Source organism: Myotis davidii, unplaced genomic scaffold, assembly GCF_000327345.1.
Source record: "Myotis davidii unplaced genomic scaffold, ASM32734v1 scaffold281, whole genome shotgun sequence".
Taxonomy (NCBI): Eukaryota; Metazoa; Chordata; class Mammalia; order Chiroptera; family Vespertilionidae; genus Myotis; species Myotis davidii.
In genome coordinates this window covers 6,037,494-6,052,227 of record NW_006293784.1, presented here as the reverse complement: position 1 = coordinate 6,052,227, position 14,734 = coordinate 6,037,494, and the positions used below count along the sequence as shown (strand labels likewise).

The window sequence follows — 14,734 nt, the reverse complement described above, 5'->3', positions numbered from 1 at the left end:
GTTCTACCCTAAGGCCACGGGTGGATGCCCCAACCCAAATTGGCCGACTAACTCAAGAAGAGAGTCGCTGCGGAAGCAGGCCCTGTGTGTACATTTCATAAGAAAAATACGAGCATCTACTCTTGCCATGGCTGCTGTACACGCTCTCCAGTTGCCAAGAAAGCAGCATATATTTTTTACTGTGTCAACGTGCACGCTGTTGGGAAGACCATATTAACTTTTGTTAATAAGAACGCTCTGAGTTTGCAGAGTAGAGCCAAATCTCCCTTAAGAGCCTGTGCAGTCAGCTGTGTTTATCTTGTCCTTGCTGCCTGGAAGAGACCAGCCATGCCACTAACAGCCACGAAAAGGGCGCGTCCATCCCAAGCATCGGGGCCACGTTTTCCAGGCGCCGCAAGTAGGCACCTCTCACACAGTTTGCGGGGAGAACTCAGTCTATCATCCACGAGCAAATTAAACACAACTTTGTGGGTTTTGTGGTTAGCTGCCAACAAAAAGACTGATCTCTGAATTAACAGGTCATGACAGGATGACTTTGCGGAGTTCTTGGCAGAAAGCATTCTTTCTAATACGGATGCTCCTTTATAACAAGAAAAGGCATCTATGCTAAGTGGCCCATAGTCACTGGTAGCATTTGCAGAAAGGATCAGCTCTATTATTTCACTTAATGCCAAGATTTCCCAAGATGAAGGAGATGGTGGCCCCTCAGCATGAATATGGTAATGAAGCTGGGCCACTACAAACCCTGTAAATGGTTTAACTGTGGGGGAAGGACTGTCAGTGTGACAGGTTTTCACAGGGGATTACACTCTCCTACGAATATGAATTTCCCTCCGTGGCCTGTGAGAACCGAATCTTACCGTGGAAGCCTTGCTGCAAGGAGATTTGGTTAAGCTGTCAGACTGTTAAATCAATCGTCTCTTACAATTTGTTTATACTTCTACTGAGCACGACATTTCAATAAAGCAGGAAACTTTTAACTGCCTGGAGGGAGATGGAAAGCAGATTACAGCATCTATATTGGTGGCTGACCTTTATCTCATTTCAGGGACTTTATTTTTCTGAGCAGTGAGGAGAAAACAGTAAGAAAGTTGCTTCTGAAGATTCGGGGGGCAACCCTGCATTATGTTAAAATACACCAGCTCTTTGTAGCCAAATCAGGGTCTTTCTCACCATAATTTGGCTATAGTTTCAAAGCAATCTTGTCTTTTTCCTACCTTGATTATGATGCATCTTGATTTACTATGACACTATTATCCCAGCCTTGAAGGCAAGATTAAAAAGCCAGAAAGAATTTTAGAAAACCCCTAAGGTTTGAATTCCATGCTATTTCCCTTGCAAACTGTTGATCTGCCTAAAAATGTTGCTTGTTTTTGGCTTCTGTGATTGCTAAATTTTGTCCTCATAGATTAGTCGCCAGAACGACTACAGGAAAGTTTGGCTAACGGTGAAGCCTCAAAAGCAACTGCTCCAGCTAATTCCAATGTTTCCAGCCGCCAGAAGCAGCTGCTCTCCGTACGAGACTCATCTCTGGCCATGTCTACACTCCTGTATATAAAACATGTGGGAGGGATGGGCTGAGGCATGCCAGGGAAGCCTTTACTTCTAGTGGGATTGGCAAACACATCCAGAACAAGCTTTTCTTCAAAAATTTCTAGGGAGATAATCAGTTGCCATTTGTCAAGTGCAGGCAGGCGAGAGTGTCGTGGTTAAGTGTTCAGATGCTGGGAACAGATAGGCCTACCAGAGCCGCATATTAGCTTCATGACCTTCTGCAAGGTGCTAAATCTCTCTGATCTCCATTTTTATCATTTCCAACATGAGGATAATACCAGTCTCTAATGCAGTATTGTCTTGAGAATTCAATAAGGCAGTGGGCATGCAGTTCTTAGTATAATTTCACACTCATATGAAGTATTACTATTATTACCTGATTTATCTTAAATATTTGCTTTTGCTCCTGTGAGTTGAAAACTATAAAGACTGGGGAAAATGTCTAAAAATGTTGGAAGATGCTTGTCTCCGTGTTTTTAGCAATGAAGATCACCAATCCATTCTTCTTTAAAAGGAAAAAATTATTAGAGAATCAAGGTTTAAATCTGAAGAGCCAATTAGCAGTAGTGAGGGATTTTAATTTGGGAGATACCATTAGTCTTGTTCTAGGATTACCCTAATGAAACACATCATCATTAGTTATTTACTTTTACTTTGAATATACTGATGCAGGAAAAAAAAAAACTTTTAAAAAGTGCTAGATGCTGCTGTAAAAGTAAGTATAAGTGTAAAATTTTCCCAGTACACACACACACACACACACACACACACACACACACACACACGCTGAAGGAGAATGGATTTTCCTCCAATCAGAACAGCTCCTGCTTTGTGCTCCGTCTGGATTTGCTGAAATGTTTCTCTTAACAGTGGTACATCTGTAAAGGGGATTTAAAAACATAAAAGTATTATCTTCCTGGACTTGACCGAGCCAGTCATATCCCTGGGGACACAGGGAGGGCCTGGGGACTGAGATGCAACACTGAAACCCCAAGTTCCTATGGATCCATCCATCAGTCAGTGCCAGCAGCCGCTGTAGAAGGTAAGGCCAGGAGTGCCAGGCAGTGCTGCCGGCCACATGTGCACGTTTTGCCTGGCAGAGGGTTAATCAGTCAGCCTTTCCCTCAAATGGTGTAAAACAAAGTACAAATACATACACACACTCCGGAAAATTATCATGTGGACGCAGAAGAAAAATAAATGAAAGCTTTCCCTTGCCCTTATGTTAAGAGAAAACATTCCTCACATTTCCTTTCTGTGAAGAAGAGGCATAAGGAATATTAAGTAGGAAAATAGGTGGCGAGACAAAAAACGTTTAGATTTCCTAGGCCGATGACCTTTGAGAAGCTGGAATCTTCTTTGGAGCCGTCAAAATAGAAAAATAATAAGGAAAAACCAAAGCCTCCTGGGGCTTCCTTTGTTACGTGCACATTCACAGCCACGGAGTGGCCACGGCAGGACGATTTATAGGCGGTGACCATTGAGTCATGGTCTCAGGTGGTGCCTGGCAGGTCACAGGGGCTTTGGCCTGGGAATGGAAGGAGAAAGCCATTTATCAGTGTGGCGCGTTGCTCATTAGTGGCCAATTTGGCTGGGATGACGCCTGAACGGACTCCGGCCCCATCTGCTGTGGAAATAATGATGACCAAAATGTTTTATGCGAAGGCTTTTCTTTCCCGGGGAACTCCTATTTGGTCTTTCACAGGAAAACCAACTATGGAGATTTTTATTCTTGTCATGGCAGTGTTCTTTTCTTCTTTTGCTTGACTGTATGAGGGCTGTTCCTCCATGGTGTTTTAGTCCCGGGGCTGGTTCAAGAGCTCCTGATGTGAGGAGTTCCTGTAACCATGATTTAACATTATCAACCCAGTGATGGGAGTTATGTAAGTACTTGTCTCAGGAGTTTGGCTTTCGTTGCGGCAGGCAGCTGGACCTGGGTATGGCTACATTCTGTTTCCTTGTTGGCTGATTCTCCCTCAAACCCTGAACCATGCAGGAAGTATTAGCAAATGAGACCTAAACTTAGCTCTGCAGAGTACAGTAGCTTCCCTTTATTCCCTCCAGCTCCCTGCATCTTTTCCTGCTGCTCAGGCGCCAGGCCTCTGAAAGCTGATTTATTGGGGAACTGACTTTCCTTGGAGAAACTATCAGGAGACCCTCCCTGTGGTTTCTGACCTGGGTAACTCACTTCTTGTTTCTGTGTCTTTGTTTGTTTATTTTTTTTATTGGGGCAGCACTGCTCATGTTTAATCATATGTACCTGTGATTAAAAAAAACGGGACAAAAGGAAAGAAACAGAAAAACACACACAAGAAAACAGAAAAAAACGTGTGGCTTTTCTCTTACAAAAACAAGTCAGTAAGCAAAGGTATGGACCTGTCAGACCGGTTCTGCTTTTTGTCCCTTTTCCCAAAGACTGAGCAGGGAAGCTGCCTCTCCTTTGTTGTTGTTCTTGTTCTTTTGTCACCTAATCTATTCCTGGTTTTCCTGGGAGCTTTCACACACATTCCTCATTAGCCTGCTGCCTCTAATAACTCCCATCAACTCATTTTCAGCAGCACTTATTTTATAAGTCCAGTAAAGCCCTGGCTCTATTTCTCAGTGATTAGATCGTAGGTCCTTGGACTGAAGGGCTGTGGGTTTGATTCCTGGTCAGGGGTACCTTATCTCAGTTGCAGATTCCCCAGCCCTGGTAGGGGCACATGTGGGAGGCAACCAATCAATGTATCTCTCTCTCTCTCTCCCCCTCTTCCCTCCCTTCTATTCTCACTAGAAATCAATGGAAAAATATCCCTGGGTGAGGATTTTAAAAAAAAATAACAGTCCAGTAAGAATGCAAGAGGCATGTACCACTAGCAGCAGGTAAACATTTCTCTGTTAATGAAGTTATCTTGATCTTATTGCTATGAAAGGGATTTTGCCTGTTCAACCCTCTATTCTGTAGCCCAACATAATGAAAGCTCTGTAAGAACCTTTGCTGATGAATGCACCTTTGCGTTTACAAAGATTAATGATTTTAAAATTGACTCTACAGACCACTAGTAATGAAATTGACCATATCCAATTTTGAAAGCCCTAAGACCCGAGAGAAACTGCAAATTAGCAGGGAAAAGGTAGTGCATTCCTGGTGATGTGGAGCGAAGCTGATATTAGTCCAGTGAAGTGTTTCAGAAGGCAGCGGTTCGGTTAACACCATAGCACTAGGTTAAAGGTCAACCTGGACATGAGTTGTGTAGGCAAGTTTAGGAGACATTCACTTGCAATTCCTGAAGAGCTTGAAATAGTAACAGGCCAGTGACCATATGATTATACTAGTTATGGTTATTAGTTATTATCTCCTACTGACATGAAATCTGAATGAAAAAGAGAAGGCAGTCATTATTGTCTTGCTTCTGTTGAAGTCACAATAATGGTAGCAGCAACACTAGCTAATATTTTTTGAATATTTGCTTGTTCCAGATGCAAGGCTTAGCACTTGTTGCACATTTTACTTAGTTCTCACCAGAGCCCTCAGTGGCACACAGTATTATTATTGTCCCCCTTTTCCAATGGAAGAAACTAAAACTTAGCAGTGACTTCCGCGGCTTAATGAGCTGTCAAGTGGTAGGTATAAGAGTTGAACCTCCATCTACTTGATTTCAAAGTAAAAACATTTAGTCACTATCTCTCACTGCCTCTGTATAGAACACTGCTGCTCTATTTTATTGAATCACATGCCTGGGAAGGGAGAGCCAAGATGGACACTATGTCCAAGGCTTTAGTCGGTCATTTAAATAACATCTCTAGCTTCTTGTGGGAAACATTCTCGTGTTTAACAATCAGATGAAATTCCTTTCAAACTCAATACTGTCCTTTCAAACTCTTAGCTGTCACAGACATCCCCCTACAATCAGAAGCTCAATCAATGTGATCCTCTGCCTCCTTCAAAGGCAATAAAAGCAAAGGTAAGTGCTGTGATCTCTACACTCCATAGTTAACATGGCCAAGTTGCCATCCAACTCTCAATGAGACCCTCATATTTGGGCACCTTCATGGTTGACCTATGTGGCTTGTGGTACTCAAAAGCCTGGACCCATCCACCAAGCGCCCTGCAGTGCTAAGGCACACATCACTGAGAAGTACTGTGTGTAAGCCCCCTCTCACTGTTCTCATGCAAATCAGTTTCCCTTCCAAATATTTCAACAATGGACTTATAATTCAACTGAGAAAGGATTTATTCAAGAGTTTTTTTCAAGTACAGGTTTTCCTAGACATCATGGGTTAAAGGGAAAATGCTATTTTAAAGATATTTTTATGAGAACGAGAACTTTTGATGCTCCCCTGTTTCTCTTCTCTCTCCTCTCTCCATCCCATTTCCCATTTCCCAATGGCTTTATTCTCAGAAATACAACTTTTAAATTGAACACATGCTTTGCAGTAACAAAGGCTAAAGAGTGTACGTGTACCAGATTGATTTTCTATTTCTTTTCAGGAAAAAATAAGAAAGCTTGGCTCAAAAGAAGGGCAATCACACATAGAGCATTCTGCCTATTTCTCAATGCTCAGTGCTGGGTTTGGTTCCTTCTTTTTCTTTTTTTTGAATCTTAGTACATATTTTGGACTACAGCCTTATTAGTACTGCCCCATAGGCCTAGCAGTAGGTCTTGGCTAGTCTCCAAGTGAATTCTATATCTGTGATATAATACTAGAAAAAACAAAAGTAGTTTGTCATCGCAAGCACTAGGAAAGTATGCCATACCACTCTATTATAATCCTCTTCTGTATTTCTCTCCACTCCATGTTTCAGGGCAGTTAGAATACCCAAGACTAAGTTTTCACTGCCAATGGAGCTCCCTCCCTCAGGTCTAGAGAAAATAACATGGAACAGACAGATTATTTCATCTGTCTTTGCATGATGGTTTTAGAGCCAATGAAACTGCAGGTTTACACTTCAATCTTGTGGAAGATAGCATTTTTTTTTTTTGTAGCCACGTCACATTTCATCTAAATTTGAATATGTGAAACATAAGAATCCAGAGTTAGATTTTTCTGGCTTATTTCTATAGCAACTGGAGTACAGAACTATATACGGGGGAAACCACTCGATAAATATATGCCAGCAGCACCTCCCTGCCTCATAAAGATGCTGGAACGTTTGAGCAGCTTCCAAGGGGTGGATGAGAATGATGAGCACAAGAAGGCAAGAGTGACGGGTAGGTTGCTGCTGATATCCAAGCTGCCTGCATCCTCTGGAAGTGATGGGGGTGTGAGCTGATGTCAGCTGCTGATTGCTATGGGAAATTTAAGGGGGATCCCAGTAAACCCGCCAGAAAGAAAACATTTCTGAAACACACTGAAATGTATAACTGAAAGCATAATTGCTATTGAAAATTAGAGGATGGGGAACTGTGACCCAAATTTGGTAATATCATTCAATTAAAGAAAATGCTGAAGCACAGATGACAAGGATGGAATTAATAGCACTGCTAAAGTGTCCATTCACAATTTAGAGAAGGGCTAGGTTGTGGTATTGGCTGAGTCTGGACAAAGGAGCATGGAAAGAGAAATTTTAAAAAAACTGCAAAAATCAGGATTTCATATCTAATGGTACTGCAGGCAGCCTTGCCTCCTCCCCTCTTCTCTCTGAGTCAATCATGGTGTGAAAACAGGGACCTAGGGCATTCGAGCACTGCAAATGAAGTGCAGAATTGGGGTGTAGAAGGAACTGGGGAACAGTTTGTACCCGTCAAATATGCATTTGGAACCATGGGCTCTTTAAAACTCAAACCAACAGCAATCAGTCCTTTAGGGGACTGGCAGAATGGAAGGGCCCAGAACTGTCTGAGTCCTAGCTTTGGGGCAGGGGTCATTCCTGAAGTTTTCTCAACTTCAGGTGCTCAGCAGGCCCTGGGGCTGTGGGGCCTGGGTTGCTGACCGTACTCATCCCTTGGAGCTGCTGTAAGAAATTAACACAAACTGGGTGGCTTCAAACAACAGAAGTTGATTCTCTCTCAGTTTTGGAGTCCAAAATCTAGATGACAGCAGGCCAGGGTCCTGCCAAAGGTTCTCAGGGTGTGTGTAGGGAGTTTGGGGGAGGTTGGGTAGGGGCGGGGGTGGGGTGGAGTGGATCCTTCCTGCCTGGCCCAGCTTCTGGGGGCTCCAGGCATTGTTTAGCTTGTGGCTGCTTTGCTCTAATCTCTGTCTCTGTCTTCACATGTCTTTCTCCTTTGTATCCCTGGCTTCTCCCTTTCTTATAAGGACACTTAGGGTTCAATTTAAGGTCCACTCAGTTAATCCATCTTAAGATCACTTACTTCATCACATCTGCAAAGACCCTTTATCCAAGTAAGGTCACATGCACAGCTACTAGGGGTTAGGACTTGGACATATCTTTTGGGAGTCACTATTCAACCCACTGTGCAAGTCCCAAGACTTGTCAGTCATTCACAACTTACTGTGAATTAGCCTAACCAGGTAACAAATGTGTGTGAAGAATAATGAGAGAGTTGCTGCACTGGGAACTGAGGGGGAGCTGTCCTGGAGCCCCAGATATTTTTCAGGAGGGAAGATGAGGGTGGGGTACCACCGGTGGTGCATCGGGGATCCTGGTAGAGGCTGGGTCACCCTGTCCTGGCATTGAGCGAGGGATGCAGGGGAGAAAAGCGGAACGGGAAGTTCAAGACAAACATCACTCTCCTTATGTTCACTCCCAGAGCCCCGGAGCTTGCTGCTGTGTGTGGCACAGAAAATCACTTCAGTCAGTGCTGCTTCGGCTGGATCTTAGGTCTGACCTGTTACATAAGCCTGAAGTGAATACACTGTCTCCCTAAGGAACTAGTATACATTTGAGTCGGGTAGCCAGCCCCTGCGGCAGGTGGGAATGTATGTTCTTACTGTGAGAAAGCCAGGGTGGACCTGGAGTCTGGAGCCTGGAAGGGGATGCTCTCTGTCAGCCTCCCTGTGTCTAATACTGCCGGGTCTGCACTAACACACACCACTTGTTAAACCAGCAAGGCATGGCCTCCTTAGGGGCCTGATCTTGGCAAAGTCCATCAGTCTGGCTGAGGGTGATCTCTGGGGGCATTTTGTATTGACTGCAACGATTTTGCCTGTTCCTCCCACTCCTGGAATAACTTTGAAGTCTAAAGGGCATCATAAGAAGAAGGATCTGGACTCAAAAGCTCTTCCTTGCTAATATCTGTTGCATATATTCCTTTATTCTTGGTAATAGCTAATAGGCAGTTACAGGGTAAGCACTCTTCTAAAATTAAGTTAATAACAATGTACCTACCTATATAGTTTAAGTTTAAAAAATTTGGCTCTCAAAAGAAATTTCAATCGTTGTACTGTTGATATGTGGCTCTGTTGACTAATGAGTTTGCCGACCATTGTTCTAAGTGGTTATAATGCATTATTTCTTTCATTCTCATGAGACTCTTGCAAGTTAGGTATATTCCTGTCTCTGCTCTTAAGGTTCAGAAACTCTGGACCAGAGAATTTAAGAAACTTGCCCAAAGTCACACAGCTAGGAGGTAGAGGATCCAGAAATCAAATCCAGGTGTCTTCACTACAAAGCCCTTCCTATAAATGAGAGCTGCCCGGGGATGGGGAGGGGTGGTACTGGGGCAAGCAGTTTGCACAGTAGAAGGAACTGGGGAGGGAGCCAACAAGAAAGAAGCTTCTTATGAGGAACAAGGACTCAAAGACCTAACGAGTGAGCCCAGAGTATTTTCAGACCTCGTGGCAGATACGGTCCTGCCCTGCTCAGCACCGGGCCTCTGTGTCCTCGGCTGGTGGCACACAGCCGTTCTCAAGCACGGACGGACGGAATGGGGCCTCTGCAAGAAGGTGCTGGAAGAAGGAGTGGTTGAGTTTCAGGTCAGCCCGTACTAAAACTTCTGGTTGGAAATCAGGGAAGCCTGGAAAAAACAACAAAACACAACAGGACAGCTGGTTGTTCTCAGGAAGGCCTCCTTTCAGAAGTGGGATTCCTTGTCCTTATTTAACAGAGTGCAAACCCGATCTTCGGGTGTTTTGTGTCTCCACCTCGTTACAAGTATTCCAACTTTTTAAATGCAGGCCTGGCCTCTCCCCAGTGATGCGGCGCTTAGAGCGGCACAGCTGGCTCCCAGGAATTCAGAGGCCGTATGCATGCTAGTTGATAGAGACCCTTTCACCATTTTAACAAGAGGCGGTGAATAATTCTGAACCTGAGACCACTAGCTGTTTTAAATGCCCAGTGATAATTGAATACAGCTGTTTGACCATTTCTAAATGATTTCTACTTCAGAGTTAGAAAACACCAGAGAGACTTTTGTTGTTCCAGTTCAAAAAAAAAAAAAAAGACGTTATTCTTGGGAACTCTGGTTCTAGAAAAATAATTGTGCATGTGTTGGAGGAGGAAAACCATGCAGACCTTTTTGACATGTAATATATAAACACCAGTTCCAGGCCCTGCCCATCAACTCCTAAAGGAAAAATATGATTTAAAATGTCTATTTTTCAAGTGACTCCCATGAATTATTTTGAAGAGGGCCATATTTTTTGTTCATCGAAAAATAATTTTTTTCACATGTTCACTTCAGGAAAGTTTAAAATAATGGAAACTTTCTCCTAGAAAGAAAATTTCCCAGTTACTGTTGGTGCATAACAAACGACCTCAAAATAGAGCAGCTTAAAACAACCACCATTTCTAATATGCTCCTGGATTCTACGGGTCAGGAGTTTGGATAAAGCACAAACGGGATGCATTGATTCTGCTTCAGGGTAGCTGAGACCTCAGCTAGGAAGGCTTGCTTAAAAGCTACGGGTGATTCAAATACTGGGGCTACAGTCCCATGGGGGCTGCCTCACACCCATAGCTGGCACCGGGGTTAAGCTGTAGTATTGCTGACCTGAGCACCTATGTGTGGCCGTTCCGTGTGGTTTGGCTTCCTTATAGCATGGCGGTCTCGGCTCCAAGTGCAAGTGTTCCACAAACAAGGCAGGAGCTGAATCACCTGTTATGACCCAAGCATCACTTGGATAAAGCACAAAAGAGATGCATTGATTCTGCTCCACCACACTCCATTGGCTAAAGCAGTCAAAAACTCACCCAGATTCCAGGGGAGCGGGACACACCACCTATTTGTAGAGAAGTGACAGGTCACTTTGCAGAAGACCATGTGAGATGGGAGTTATTGTTGCAGTTGTCCTTGGAAAAATACAATCTGCCATAAAGATAGAAAGTACCGAAGTGGTTCAAGAAGAACATTATCCAAGACAGGAGTTGGAATAAGTTCCTTGAAGGGATTTGTACATATTTTATCCAGGATACAGTTATCAACGGTAGGAATAATGATAGTCACTAAATCTTATCGTGTTCACTATGTGCCAGACACTGTTTCAAGTATTAATTCAGTTCATCCTCAGTGGAAACCGTGGTGCAAAGAGGTTAAGTAACAAGCCTGAAGTTACACAGCTGGAAATCAATAAAACAGGCTTTGAGCCCTGGTGATTCAACTCCATTTGCTGTGTGCTTAACCATTCCACAATATTGTCTCTCCAATCCAATGGGAGAAATAGGTAAAGTATAATGAAAAGCAAACTATAAATTGACATTTATTATTTCTGGGCCATGCTAGAGAATGGGAACTGATCTTTCTTTTCTCCTTCCTTCCTTCCTTCTTTCCTTCCTTCCTTCCTTCCTTCCTTCCTTCCTTCCTTCCTTCCTTCCTTTTTGAATTTAAATATGTTTTCATTGATTTTAGTGATCGAGGAAAGGGGAGATAAATAGGAACATCAGTGAGATAGAAATATTGATCAGCTTGGGATCAAACCCACAACCCAGGCATGTGTCCTGACTTAGAATTGAACCAGCGACCTCCTGGTGCATGGGTTAATGCTCAACCAACCGAGCCACACCAGCCAAGCAAGACTGATCTTTCTTGGTTGCCTACCACATGCCAGGTATTATGCTCCACATGTTATAATAACCCTATGAGGTAGGTACAGCCATCTTACAGAAGAGAGAATTTAGGTTCAGAATTGTTAAGTAACTTGCCCAAAGTCACAGAGCTGACAAATGATGGCCCTGGGATTCAAAATCAAATTTGCCTATATATTTATTCAACTGACCTGCTTGTCTCATCTTTCCATAGCTATAGTCTACCTACTCTCGATGGGTTTTGTGTCAGGGTCCATTCAAAATCATCCACTCTGGAGTCTTTTGCTTCTTCTTCTTTTAAATGGTGTTCATTTTAATGTTCATAAGGTTTAAAACTACAAAGAACATGATCTCCATCAATAGAGTTGCTAAATAAAATATATGTCCATACAGTGAAATAATGTTCAGTATTAAAGTACAACTACAATACCATTATGGAAGGTACTGAATGACTTGCGCAATACATATGCACAAATAGAATGCTATGTATGTGTTTCCAAAACACCCACAAAATAATACCACATACAGTTGGTTCTGCTATTGTGCTTGTTTTTAAAACAACTTGTTATGGCACAACTGATCATTAGGAAACTATCTGAGCATAACACAGATTTCATGATTGCTTAAGGGCAATTTCACCCACGAGAAACCAGGTGAAAACAGCAATCCAGCCACATGGGAATCCACAAATCGCACACACAGACACATCTCAAACTCACAAGCCACCTCAATCCGTTGTGTGTGTGTTGGCAGCCACAACTTTCTGTTTCGCTTCAGACAAGCCTCGTTGGCCCAGGTCTGCAAGCCAACATCAAGGCTTTTTCAAGGTAAAAGCCATTTTCATTCTAGAAATTACGTATTTCTTAACAATTTACTATGTGCCTAAAACTGTGCTACAACTTCTATTAAGTTGCTAGACTTTTTAAATTTCACATCACTGGCAAGGGTTTCAAGTGTGATGCCCCCCTTCATTCCACTTGTCAGAATTCCTATGGTTTTTACTCTGAGATTTTAGCACAGTGACTTTTTATTTTTAGGAATACACATTGCATTACAGCAGCACTAACTATACAATAGGTACAAATGAAAGTAACTTATTAAAATTGTTCACACCACAGTTAGTTTAGTTTCATGTAATCATGCAAAGCAAGAGAACATATAATACTGTTCTGCAAGGAAAACTGGACTAAGGCTTAGGAGTCCTCATCCTATCTTTGACATAAACCTGCGATTGCTAGTAAATTTGGATGAGTTGACCTTGCTGAATTTCCCACTATGAAAAATGGGATAACAATTTTCCATTAACCAAATACAGCTCTGCTGATAAATGAGATAATTGGCTTTCGAATCACTGTACAAAAATATGTGCGGCATTCAAATGAAGTGTGGTCGCGTTACTGAAATGAGTAATTGAGTCCCATGCTTCTTAAATCTGAGTCTGACAGTAGAGTAGCCTTCCTTACTTCACAGTATGCCCTCGCGTCCCCTGTCCTATATCCCACGGTAAAGGAAGCTCAGGACAGGATGCAACACTAAGCGGAGAAAGTGATGCACCAGGGACCTCGTGTACAGGTCTCCCGTTTGTGGACGGCGGAGGCTAGCTCACCTCCTTTCCTTTGTTGGCAGGGGTCCACCAGGGCTGCAAGAGTCTTCAGTCTTACCTTGGGATCCGATGTCCAAACCAGGAGGCACTGGAGTTGGGCTACTCTCAAGGTCCAAATCCACACCCTGATCATCCTCTGACTGTAGCTGGGAAGGTAAAACAGAGTAATCGGTTATATTCTTTGAGTTCCTGAGGCAAAGCAGCACAAAAGCTCTGACCTACAAGTCCAAATGAACAGTGTAGTCTCCTCTGGCCTGTGTATTTTCTGATTTTATTGTGTAACTATCCCAGCTCAGCCAGTCTGGTATTATGTCCCTCAGAGATGTATTTAGGGTTGCCTTTCCCTCCACTTGGTAACAATTTTCAGTGTTGCTCATCTGGATGATTTTGCCATCTGTGCCCTGGAATACGTACAAAATGTCTCTGACAAGGGCTGCCTCAGTCATTTCCACATGTCTCCTTGACCTTGTCACATTGCGAAAAACAGTGGTGGGGATGCCTTTTGAGGAAGTGGGTTGTAGAGAAGGCTGGCTTGCAGTTAAAGTCCATGCAAGACATGACCCCCAACTGCTGTGGAAAACAGTCTCCTACTCCCGGGGCCTTGGTGAGACTGTGGGCTTGAACTGCTGGTGCCGCTGCTTCCCATGGGGCCAGAGGGCCCTGTGCTGACACGGGGCTGCGATCCTGGTGGTTCAACGGGAAAGTCTGAGGCCTGGCACAAAAGCAGGGAGGTGAGTGGGCATCTCTCGGTGATGCGAGAGCAAATAACATGGCGTAGCTAGGAACCTTGTTTGGCTGCTTGCGTGGATCTTCACTAAGGCTCAGCAAGAGGTAGAGATGACTCTTTATTTTTCAAAACTCCTTGTGAGTGAAGTTTCTATGGAGTTCTGCAAACAAAGCTGTATCTGCCTCTGTGTCGAGTGAGTTCTGTCTTTTTTTTTTTAGTTACTAGAATTTCATCTCTTTTAACAGTTAAGGCAAAGTTGCTGCCAATAACTTGTGAGCCATCCTGGAACCGCTGGCCTACATCAGCTCCGCTCTTGCCCAGAATCCGCGACACAGGTTCTGCAGCAGGACGTTCTGTGACTTCTGGTGGGGAGCCCTCATGGAGCAGCAGCCCCCAGCCCGCCTTCCCCTGCCGAGTCCTGCGGTGCCCCAATGCTTGTGCCCGGCCCACACCCCTTGGGCTCCAGGCGTCTCCAAAAGGCCCCGCTGGAGTCTTTTGCTTCTTGATAGCATGACATTTGGCAGAACGTAGCTGAATAAATCCAAACAGCTAAAATCCCCTGGTTTGATTATGGAGCTTTTGGGTTCAGAGGCCTCATCGAGCATCTCCCTTCCTGTGTGCTGGACATGACACAGGACTTTTATCTTAGGTAATGAGCCTGGATTCTGGAAGGACTTTTTTTCCTTTCTCTCTAAGAATATGACTTATTGAATACCTGACATTTTCAAGAATTTATCCTTTGCCCTACCAGACCATTAAGTGAGCAGTAACTGCTCTGAAAATGTCTGTGTTTTGCTTGATCTTCAGCTATAATTTGATAGGCACTCAACCATAACATTATGATTATGAAGCACTTAGGAAGGACAAGATGCTCTCTAAGTACTTTCCTATTTTGTGCTTTCCCCTCTAAGTCTCCAATGCCAACTGTGCTGGGGCCCTAACTGAT

The 14,734-nt window shown here is 43.6% G+C and overlaps 1 pseudogene; it reads right to left on the bottom strand.

The window, feature by feature from the left end:
* Positions 1–12,938: 12,938 nt before the first annotated feature.
* On the bottom strand, positions 12,939–14,168 carry LOC102762178 (annotated as a pseudogene).
* Positions 14,169–14,734: the final 566 nt, after the last annotated feature.